This window comes from Prionailurus viverrinus, chromosome D4 (genome assembly GCF_022837055.1).
Source record: "Prionailurus viverrinus isolate Anna chromosome D4, UM_Priviv_1.0, whole genome shotgun sequence".
Lineage (NCBI taxonomy): Eukaryota > Metazoa > Chordata > Mammalia > Carnivora > Felidae > Prionailurus > Prionailurus viverrinus.
This window is the reverse complement of record NC_062573.1, coordinates 53,408,221-53,420,652: the sequence shown is the minus strand read 5'-3', so window position 1 is coordinate 53,420,652 and position 12,432 is coordinate 53,408,221.

Below are 12,432 nucleotides of genomic sequence, written 5' to 3'. Positions count from 1 at the left end.
GTAGCAGCTATCATTAGGAGAGCTGGCTCCTTACTCTGACAAAGTGGGCTGCTTCTAAGCAGCATGATCAGAGGGCATCACAAAGCCCTGCTTGACTTTAGATTCCCCAAACTGCTTGCTGTGGAAGCACTTTGCCATCAGAGGAGACATGGTACCATTAGAGCCATTCCTATCTGGCCATCAAGATTCACAGCAGGAATTGCCTCATACATTTCTTTCTCTTACCTGCTGTCCTAGTCCATTAGCATTCAGGTTTAGTTTGACTTTCGTCCCACAGCACCTGTGCTTACTGCTAACTAGAATTTCTGTCACAGTGCTGTAATTGCCTCGTGACAATGGTCTGAAGTCCCCTTTAGACTATGAGAACCTTGAGGGCAGGGACTTTGCTTTCATTTCAGTTTCCCAACACCTAGCAAAATATTGTTCACAAAGTGAGAGCTCAGGAGATACCTGGTAAATAAATTCATTAGAAAACATACTCTTCAATTGAGAATCACTGACAAATATTCAACAAACATTTACTGAGTGTGCAGGATGTTTTAAGCATCAGGCATAGGGATATAGCAGAAATAGAGATGTATGTCCTTGTAGAACTATATTTCAGGAAGAAACAAATGAATAGCTATATCAGCAGTTAAAAAAATAAAGAAAATAATCAAATAAAGGTTGATTGGGGAAGGCTGTTGTACAATATGGAGGCTTTTCTGAGAAGTTGACATTAAACTAAGACCTGAAGGATGAGAGGGAGCTAGTCAAGTGAACAAAAAAGAGAGAATGGTCATTACAGCAGGGGGAGTCAGTGTAAAGTGAGTAAGACTTGGAAGTGTTCCAGGCATAGAAAGGTACCTGGAGCACTGCAAATGATGGAAGAATGGTAAGAGATGAGATTTATAATGCAGGCAGTACCACATTACACAGAGAAGTTGAACCAAAGCTTTGAGTTGGGGGTTGATTCTACAAGCAAGGGGAAGCCTTTGTCGAGTTGAAGAGTGATATAAGCCATTATTTGCTTTAAATAGTTGATGCCTTCATCAGTAGTGTAGAAAATTGTTTTGACATAATGAGAGAAGAATCAAGGAAAACAATTACGGATGGGATTCAAAACATTTATTAGCTTCTATAGCCTTTGACACCTGTCAATCAGAAAAGTCATCAATCAATCTGATGGACACTAGTCAGTAGGCCATAATATCTGAATATAAGCTGAATAGTTGGTTAACGTACCATGCAGTAAGAGATAATGGTGGCACGAACTAGGTATAACGACAAAGAGAATTGATGAAAAATATATTTGGAAGGTATAGCTGAAAGGATTTGAATGTAATGGGTTCTTAGATCAGAGATGTTATCTTTGGTAAATCTAATTGAAAGGTTTGGATTGACAATCAATTGTATGGTTATCTATTCCATTTTAATGAAGAAAAATCAATACTTCTGTTTCAGACCTGATAAATTTAGATGTCTACGCCATTCAATTGAATATGTTTAAAAAGTGACTGGGCATTCACATTTGACCTGAGGGTAGTGGCTAAGGCTGGAGATAGACATGTAATAGTTATCAGTATTTAGTCAAGCTTTTGGATGAGATCACCTCAGGAGAGAGTAAAAAAAATAAGCTCAGATAAAGCAAACCAAGGAGAACAATTAGAGGGAGTGTCTTGGGGGCAGAAAGTTAGCAAGAGAAAGCATGCTGGTTAAATTCCATCTGTCTCCTAAGTTTGCCAGAATTGTGTCCTGCCAGAATATCTGGTCAACAATGTACCTCAAGCGCTCCATTTACCTTGGAACCTTCTTAACTGGCTGCAAATTTTATTCCAGATATAAAATAAATATGCAATCTCATCAACATAGTGCATTGTTGAAATATGTGGCATGAAAAATATTTTGCATGTGTTTTTTTTTTTTTATCCCTCTAGCAGTTAATCATCCATACTTTTATTTCATGGACATAATGGATACTACATCATTAGCTTGAAGCATGTACTTGACCAGGATGCTTTGGCTATATCAATTTTTTACAAAAGTCACAAATGAAAACCATTGTTAATAAATTTTTCTGAATATGAAGTATATCTACAATTCAAAATATTTCAGCTCATTGGCCTCCTTTTGACTTTCCCTATTCATATATAAACAAACATACACATACTAATTATTAGAAAATAGATGATTTGGGGTTCTAATTTAGAATTACATGTCAAATACCCATATTCTAATGCTTGTTCTTTAAAATGTGCATTCAATTACATATGCATGTGCAACAGCATCATGGACCATTATCTTACTTATTATTCTGATGTCAAATGGTGCAATTATTTGAAAAGACTAACATGTTCTAGGATCTAGTTAACGTGAACAGATCTCGGGTTTCTGAGTATAACCTATACATGCACCTGCTTTTAAAAACATACATAAAATTTCTGAATATTATGTGATATTTTTGGCTATCAGTGTGTACAATGCACAGGATGAGATTATGCCTACCAAAGGATTTGAAGAACTCAGTACAAGTAGATCAAAAGGAGTTTAGGGTTCACATAAAGAAAAGACTAATTAAACTATAGCAGCAGCGATGTTTGTGTTGGTCACTCATTGCACATATCAGAACAGAGAAGTTAGCAAGGTTCACACCCTAAGAAGAGCAGAATTATTTCATGTGGCCTGAGCATAATTTAAAAATTTTGAATCTTGGGGGCCTCTGGATGGCTCAGTTGGTTAAGAGTCTAACTTTGGCTCAGGTCATGATCTCACAGTCCGTGAATTCGAGCCCCGCATCAGGCTCTGGGCTGACAGCCTGGAGCATGGAGACTGCTTCAGATTCTGTGTGTGTGTCTCTCTCTCTCTGCCCCTCCCCTGCTTTCTCTCTTCTCTCTCTCTAAAATAAATAAACATTAAAAAAATGTTAAGTTATGAATCTTAAGTTCAAATTTTTTAAATGTTTATTTATTTTTGAGAGAGAGAGAGCTAGAGGGAGGGAGAGAACACACACTTGTGGGGGAGGGACAGAGAGAAAAGGAGACAAAGGATCCAAATAGGCTCTGTGCTGACAGCAGAGATCCCCATGCAGGGCTTGAATTCAGGAGCTGTCAGATCATGACCTGAGCCGAAGTTGGATGCTTAACCAACTGAGCCACCCAGACGCCCCAAGTTTAAACAAATGTTAAATGCAACGGCGTTTGTCTAATGCTGAATGGTTTTAAGGAAGTCACACTAAATGAATATTTAGCAAGTGGACAATAAGAGTATTTGGGAAACATCTATCACAGCTTTATTTAATGCTTCAATATGTGTCCACATCAACCAAATTTAGTGAGGCTATCACACTTACAAATAGTTCTAACACAAAGGTTTATTTAACCTGACTTAAATATTCAATCTTGCAAATTGATTAATTGATTCTCCTTATTTACACATTAAATAATTCCTTGGTTATCATTCCTCACCCTCATTCCTTCAATAGAACCATAGGGAGTCTGAGTGCTTTCAGCTCCAGAAAACTGGTATGTCTTTCAATTACTGGTAGGATTTAAAAATGTTTTTTAAGTGTTTATTTATTTACTTTGAGAGAGATAGAGAGACAGAGAGAAAGCATGAGCTTGGGAGGGGCAGAGAGGGAGGGAGAGAGAGAATCGCAAGCAAGCTTCAAGCTCAGCACAGAGGTGATATTGGGCTCTAATCCACAACAGTGAGATCATGACTTGAGCCAAAACCAAGAATTGGACACTTAACTGACTGAGCCACCCAGGAGCCCTGGGATTTGCAAATTTTATACATTGCTATGTGTAATATTCCACTCCCCAAAAGGTACTTGTAACACCACAAAAGAGCTAGGAGATATTACATACGTAACAAACACCCATCTCAAGATCAATTGTTTGGATAAGTTATTAGTCATAATCTTCCTCCTTCTACTATGTGACTGGGCTCTACTGTTTGACTACATTCTATATTCATATCAAGACTGCATGTACTTGTGCACTTAGCAAATATTTGTTATGGATTTATTTATACTCAAAGCACTATAGCATAGTGTTTTGAGAAGTGTAGATTCCCTAGTTTAGAATGTCAGCTTTGCCAGTTGTTTAACTCTGGGCAACTTATAGAGCTTCTCCCTGCTCTCTGTTTATTCATTCATGATATTGGTATAAGAGAATCTGAGCATGTATGATCTAAGATACATTAAGCCCTTAAAAGGGTGTGTGGCACATAGTAGGCTCTTAATGTTATATATTGCTATCATCTTAGTTATTATGTGCTTGTGTATCTTAAGTGCTATGGATACAATGCTAAAAAAATCCACAATAATCTGGCACTGAAGGCATTTGTTAGCTGGCTGGGGAAATGCATGAACAATACAGATATTAAAATAATGTGTGCTTTGGTAAGAGCAAGTCCAGATGTTGGAATATTTTCTCTAAATATAGAAAACTGGTTGAATGGTAAATACTGAAAGGAAATGGCCATAAGAAAAACTGAGCACTTACCTCTTTTTTACACTGAAACATCAATTTTTTCAATAAAAATGAAGACTTTCTCCTGATAAATTTCACTGGAATTCCAAGAAATCATGTGAACAGAATAATTTCAATTATTTAAAAGTTCCATATTTCTGTTTTAGTGTTTTGCTAATTTAATGTTTTACAATTCAAGCAATACATTGGTCAGATATTCATTGTAGGGACAAAGCTCTCTAGTAAATTCAAAAAAAATCAATATCTGGGAACCACAGTAGGAAATTAAATTTTTATGGTTCATTCATATATTTATTGTTCTCTTATTGAGACTCACCCTCAACTGAGGGAGACCATTTTAAGAATTGAAATGTATATATACATAGAGAGGGCGAGAGTATTATTTGCCTCTACCAGTCTTTCCTACTGACAGCACTGTATTGTGCTTACCTGAGAGCCTTGTATTGAAAACAAGTGAAAGCAAATAATTGGTTGAATGTATTTCTGGGTTGCTGAGATATTTCTGGTTAGTTATTTTACTGAGTTGACCTCAGCAGGTGCCAGTTTGATGAAGATAGAGTTCTATTCCACTTTATGCATCAGGAGTAGGCTCCCAAATTACATATAAATCAAATCTCCATTTAAAAGTAGTTTGTTTTGGGGCGCCTGGGTGGCGCAGTCGGTTAAGCGTCCGACTTCAGCCAGGTCACGATCTCGCGGTCCGTGAGTTCGAGCCCCACGTCGGGCTCTGGGCTGATGGCTCCGAGCCTGGAGCCTGTTTCCGATTCTGTGTCTGCCTCTCTCTCTGCCCCTCCCCCGTTCATGCTCTGTCTCTCTCTGTCCCAAAAATAAATAAACATTGAAAAAAAAATTAAAAAAAAAATAAATAAAAGTAGTTTGTTTTTTAATGGACCTCATGATGAATACTTCATTCTGTTTTCATTTATCTTTGCAAATTTGAATTCTGTAACTTGTTGTGTTTTTTAATACAAGATACACTTTTTATTTAAATAATGAATCTAGTGGTTTTCTAGGATGGAAGATAAATCTGGAGAAAAGTGCAAAGGAGAAGGGAAATAGAAAGCTTAGGGTATGGAATAATATAAGCAAAGGGAAAAAAAACTGATACTTGGGGGTAAACCCTACATATGCTAGTCTTTTTAATGACTTCTCCTTTTGCATTTGCCGATGCTGTTTACATTTGGATGGAATTCAAATCTTATTTCAATTAGTCTTTCTTCTCTTACATTTTTATATTTGTGAAAGAACAAAAATATCTTTTGGAAATAAAGCATAACCAGGAGCCACAGATACCCTCTACCTAGAAACTATTGTCTTTTTATACCCCATACAAATGTGTAGCAGAGAATCACCAAAATGTATGTCAGAAATTTTGTCTACAAACACATGAGTTCAAACAATGCAATTGCACGGAACACATTGTAGGAGTAGGTCAGAACCACTGTGAAAACGACCCACCATACTATATATATAACATATTCTATTTGTAATGAGCTTTGTGGGGGAAATTTCCATTTCACAGAGAGATGCATTTGCTAATGGTTGCTTAGGCTTTTCTTAAGTATGAAGAGAAATGTAATACTATTTGAAACTTAATTGAAGTATATGTTTATGCCAAAAAAACTCTTAAAAAATTATTTAAAATGTAAATATCACATGTGAATAGCTAATTCAAATCTTTACTGGGACAGATGAGTGATTTCACTATGAGAATTAGGATTGGAGGTGTATGTATGTAGTGATTCACAGTAAAATGTATTTCTTACTATGACTACCAGAAAGTTTAAAAATACATCAAAGTTATCAGTGAGAGAAAGATTTTGCGAGTTTTGCTTTAATTAATTTAAAAGGCAGCTGTACAGTTTCTCTCATCTGAGCAGGACTTGTGTAGTCTATGGAGCTTAAGTAAGGGCCAATCATTTTGAAGGTTGTGAATTTTCCTAAATCCTTCATAATTTGGGTAAAGTCCATTTGTATCATCTGCAAGTGTGCAAATTACTACGTAAAATATCAGTAACAGTAATAATTTGCATAACATTTCATGCTTTAAAACATTGTTCAAGAAATATTAAGCTGAATGAAACATAGGTCAAACTCAAGCTCACAGTCAATGCAGCTGGATAGAAGTATCTTTATTTCACAGAAATTATGATACCTTCTTTGGAGACATAGTATTCTCGTTCTATTAATAAAAATAAACAATATCTAAAATGAAGTCAGTCTCTTTTCCAGTTTAATTAAAGGGATGTTTGATTTTAATGCTTCATTGAATTTACTTTGTCCCTAACCAAATATGCAATCATAATTAAATGAACTGTAGGCAATGTTGCAGATTTCAAATCCTCTCCTTCCCATGCTTCACGGAATGAATGCACTACAGAACATTAACATTTGTGTGCAAATATATAGGGCTAAATAGTCACATCTTTTTCACCAAAAAGTGATATGTGATTTAAAAAATAGTCTTCAAAAGAATATAGAATCATCGATAGTGAGACCAAATAGTATATACAATATAAATTGAGTTACATTCATTTTTAATATTAAATAAAGTCTGATATATGGAACAAAAGGCACTAGTTTTTTTAAGCTTTTCTAAGAGTAATGATTTCAACAGAAGATATTTTATTTAATTTTCTTACTGGTCCATTTCATATCATGCAGCCAAGATTCTTGTTAAGGGCATTAAAATATTTCTTTGCCTAGAAGTTCCTGTACTTGGCTGATCGGAACATATGGGAGAGTGCATGTGAAGAGCAGATTCCAGGGTCTATTCTAGAATCACTGTGACAGAATTTCATGGAGGTATGGCTGGGGACTGGCTGGCAAGTAGGTGAGGTTAGAATCTGAATATTTGAAGACTCCTTCCTAGGTTACTCTGATGATGTTCCAGACTTGGCAAGTTTCCTCAAATTTATTTCACTAATAACCTGCTCCTCAGGGACATTTATTTTGCATAATATGAAGCTCCCTAAGTATTAATCAACATTATCTCAAATGAATAACATTGATTTAGTATCCATTTAGTATAGAATGATGAATTCATTCTAAGGAACTAAGAATTACAGTGTACACACTAAAAGAACAACAAAAGGAGCTTCACAAAAGATTTCATAAACAAAAAAAGAGTAGTTATGTGTGTGTGAGGGGAAGCTTTTCAAGTCGAAAGAATTATAAGAAAATTCAGTTTGAAGACAGATATACAGGAATTTGAGATGTAAGTACTCTGTCAAAATCACTGTTGGGCACACTAGGTATCTCAGTGAATCATTGTTACGTTATTGAACAATTGTGTTATATATCTCTCTGGATACTTTGCTTTGTTCATAGAACTTTTCATCATCTAACTTGCTATCTGTTTTTCTTAGTTATTTCTGTATTGTTTGATTCCTCCCAATGGATTACATGTTCCATGAAATTAGTGATTTTTGTATACAGAGATAGTATGTGTGTGTTTAATCTTTACTCCTGTCCCCAAGATCCTGTCTAGCACCTTATAGGTATTTAATAAATAAGTTTAGAATGTTAAATTAAAAATCTGTAGATACATCACAGAATGTTACTATCTCAGAAAATAAAGGTAAGGAATGTATCTATAGCATAACCAACTATTTTAGGCCCTTCCTGTGCAATGACAATATAATGGCACTCATATTGCTCTTATTATGCTTTACCTTGAATTATATTAATTTGAAATCACGTCTGTGTTAACCAGATTGTAAATTCCTTGAGGGCAGAGGGAGTCAAGTCTGGAATTTTAATGTTACCTAAGCTTAAAGAAATGTACTGTTTTACTCAAATTCTCAGGAGAGCTGCAGAAGGGACTCATGTCTGTCCACTTGGCTCTTATTCTTCTGACTCAGAAGATTTTACACTTCATATCCTCCCTCCAACACCTGCCATGATCCTTTGCACATAGTAGAAAAATACATTAAATATTTCTGGATTTATTGCTTCTTATGTAATCCTCTGGTTCAGAGAAACATATGACTTCCTTCGTTCTGGATTGAATTGTTTGAGTAAAACAGCCAAAATCAATGTGTGTGTACACGGGTGTCTAAGACATTCAAGATGATTGGATCATTTTCCTTGCTATGGCTGACACCGTGAGATCTTCACATTGCTGTCAACTAATTCTTATTGCAAGAGGCAGTGTTAGAAAGAAAAAGGCTTCCAATGCATTATTCCTCCACTGAATGCCCAGAAGGACGCTAAGCATAATAAAGGACACTAAAGAGGGAAACAATTGGATTTGAATCCAATTACCAAGAAATGCTGACAGTAATCTAACAAGGAACTCATTTTATGCAGAATTATTTGGGTCAAAATATTGTGAACATATCTTATACATTCAAAATTTGGCTACTAATGACGAGTTATGTTTTACAGAATTATTTTATTAAATTCTTTTTTTACCAGTTTAAAGAAAGAATGTTATATGAACCTGGTCATAACTAGAAATATTCACACTGAAAAGAAAATTTCCCTGTCTCCCTTCTTATTCTCCAGTGGCTGAGTAGACATTTTGGAGTAAGTTAGTTTATGGTAGACTTTTAAATATACAAGAAAAATTATGAAATTCAACTTTTAATATGAAATTATCTTGCATATTGCCATTATGCATGCACACATATGTGTGAACGCATGCAAGCACACACATACACACAAACATAGTAATTTGAGAGAACAAGTTATTTCTTTTGTTAGCAAAACATCTGTATTCATCTTGTTAGGTAGAGTTGTGATATCTGAAGGTGAATTGTCAACTTTCATAGCTTCATCAAATGTTGAAAAGAAAGTAATTCACTGTGGCAACAAGTTCATGTTCATATTAAGGAGAAACCAATGGCCAGCACCAGGATTTCAAGTCTTTTAGTTCTACCTTGATTTTTTTCAGTTTCTACTTAACATCTACTTTAGTTATGGTTGTTTTTTAGGTTAAAGTGGTTTAACTACTATAACAGGGTAGCATTCTATTACATTTTCCTCTTGATTACTTACTTCTACAAGTTAATAAAATTAACTTACAGATTCTTATAGAATGAAATTCAAACACTTTAAAATCATCATCTGATCTCCTTTGCATGCATGTGGATAAAGGTGATGGAAACTCAGTTAATGTAACACCCCAAATATGACCTCCAATTGGGTTCTAGGAAGGGAAGATTAGAAGGAGAAACACCAGCAAGTATAATAATAATAATAATGATAACAACAACAACAATAATATATCAAATCACGAATTATTAAATTTCCATAAAATACTCCTCGTTTGGTAAAATAGCTTAAGCATTAAAATTTTGCAGTGCCAGTAAACCATTTAACAATGCTCCCATGTAGCTAATAATTTCAAAGAATAGTCAGTAGAATAACTATATGCGTTTTCCTCTGCAGATAATTTCCTTGAAAAATACAACCAAAAATCAATCCTATCATCTTTGTCTATATAATGAGTTTAATATAAATGTTAAAAAGAGCATGGAACTGTGGAATAATCCAGAAGTAAAATAAACAACATATCAGTATTAGAGTTGTATATATCTTATTTGTGAAATGTGAAATGCCCATCTGGGATTGCTTTTAGGATTTGTCACTTGATAGGGGACTTATTTTTCTCCGACTCACTCAGGGATAAACTAGATTTCCAAGCAGGGCAAGGAGAGGAAGGTGTTATTTTCTTCTTGTTTATTATTTGGTCCTTAAGTGTAAAACACCAGCTTTTTCAACAATCCCAAAAGCCCAATTACATGATTTCACCTGCTCAAAATGTAATTTATAGCTAATGGAATCATAGAAAAATGTTTCCACGGTTTATGGAATGTAGGGTAAAGTAAGTAAGGCAAATTGGTATTGAAGAGGAATTATTGATTCTCCTGTGCATTTCAGTTTTGATACATGGAATTTTATTTCTAGTATAGCAATAATTTATATTTAAGCCTCGAATCTTGTGTCACCTTCCTTGGCCTATGTTGTTTTAAACCAGATGTGACAATTGTGCCTGAAACTTCGCATTCTCTTGCTCTCTTTTGAAAACCTTATTTGATTCAATGCTATCTAATCTGGTATGAGGAGTTATAAAGCTACCGATAACTCACTTGGCAAACTTTTCCAAACACTGTCCTCATAGTTCCTGTCTGAACATTAGGATTCTGGACAAATTGAAATGTAATTCCCTCTTAGCCTAATGTCTCTGAAGTTATGAAATTATTTTTTAACTCTGTGTAGAATAACCATGGGTGTATATTGAAATCTGTAGATGACTTCCTTCATAAAATGTTACTCAGATTATTAACCACCTAGTTTAGTTGATTTACTACAGCAAAAGTATTAAACCAAAGCATTAAGGAAATCAGAATTAATCTTTCCTATATTCGGTTCTCACAGTACACTATGCTTCTGTAGAAGTGTTTCTCAGTTGTGTATTATAGATGGATTCCTGGTTCTTCGGTCTATCTCACAAGATTGGAAAATTTACTTAAAAAAATTTTTTATGTTTATTTCTGAGACAGAGAGAGACAGAACATGAGTAGGAGAGGGGCAGAGAGAGAGAGAGGGAGACACAGGATCCAAAGCAGACTTAGGCTCTGAGCTGTCAGCACACAGCCTGACACGGGGCTCAAACTCACAAACCGTGAGATCATGACCTGAGCTGAAGTCGGTCACTCAACCGACTGAGCCACCCAGGAGCCCCACAAGATTGGAAAATTTATGAAGAGTGGGGAATTAAGGAGTTCTTCTTTATCCCCATTATACCTGGCCTCAACTGTGATTTAAATAATACTACCCTCCATTTCTTGAGTATTCCTCTTCATATACAGTATCTGGAATCCTCCAGAAAAGAGTTCATGAAGTAGAGTATCATCTTCTTCTTCAGTTGAGAAAACAGGCTCAGAGGTATTTTTTGATTTGCCAAAATGACACACCTGGTAAGGAGTGAAACTAGGATATTCCTTAGATCTCTCTGATGCTAAAGATCAAGAACCTTCCTTCTCATAAGTTTTAATTTTTCAACACACATGAATAACACTTGTTGAATAGAATGCAATTTTTTTTTCTTGGAAACATAATATACCTAAATATCTCCTCAAAATGTGGCTATTTTATCCGATAACTATAAAGACAAATAAGCAAGAGCACTGAAATTACTCACTTTACGCTTCAGCTCTATTATCTCCTAAATGGGGACTTCATATTGATATGTGGGAAAAGTAATTAAGTGCAATTATGTGACGTGAAATCATTTATGTGCTGGAACAGGAGGATTCTCAATGGCTGTTCAATAAATTATTATTATTTATCATCATCATCATCATCATTCTTTAGTACTTTTTGTACACAAAGCTCAAACATATCTTGAAGCAGAGGCAGTCTTATTTTTTGGATGGCTCTACCAGAAATTCATAAATATCACAAAATATTTCTTTATAGTGGTTTTAAAGTCAACTTGTGACAGTCAGTCATATCTTTTACTCCTAATGAATGTCTTAACTTTTAAGAATTATAGTATGGTCATTGTGGTAAGGAAATATGGTATTTGTGTTTATGTGGGAGAAAAAGACTAAGATCCAAAAAGCTTTGTTTATTTTTCCAGTTGAATGTCAGGAGGAACAACTGAGTTTATGTTATACATTTAACATAGAGCTAATATTTTAATATAGAAATTATTTATATAAACAGTTCTATGTTTTAATAAGGATTGATAAATATTTGTTGAAAAAATAAAGAAATTAGGTTCTTCTGTGTTTAATACAATGCTACCGTTCTAGGCTGAAGTTCCTTATAGCTCATATATTTTCAACGTCATATGTGATTATTATAATTAAACTAGGCATTAAGTAGTAGCATAACAGTATTAATAATAACAATACTTAGCTTCCTTAGGTTGCTGTCTTTACCAACTTACTTCCTCAACATACAGCCAGTAAATGTGAGAGCCAGGACAGGCACACATGGATTTCAA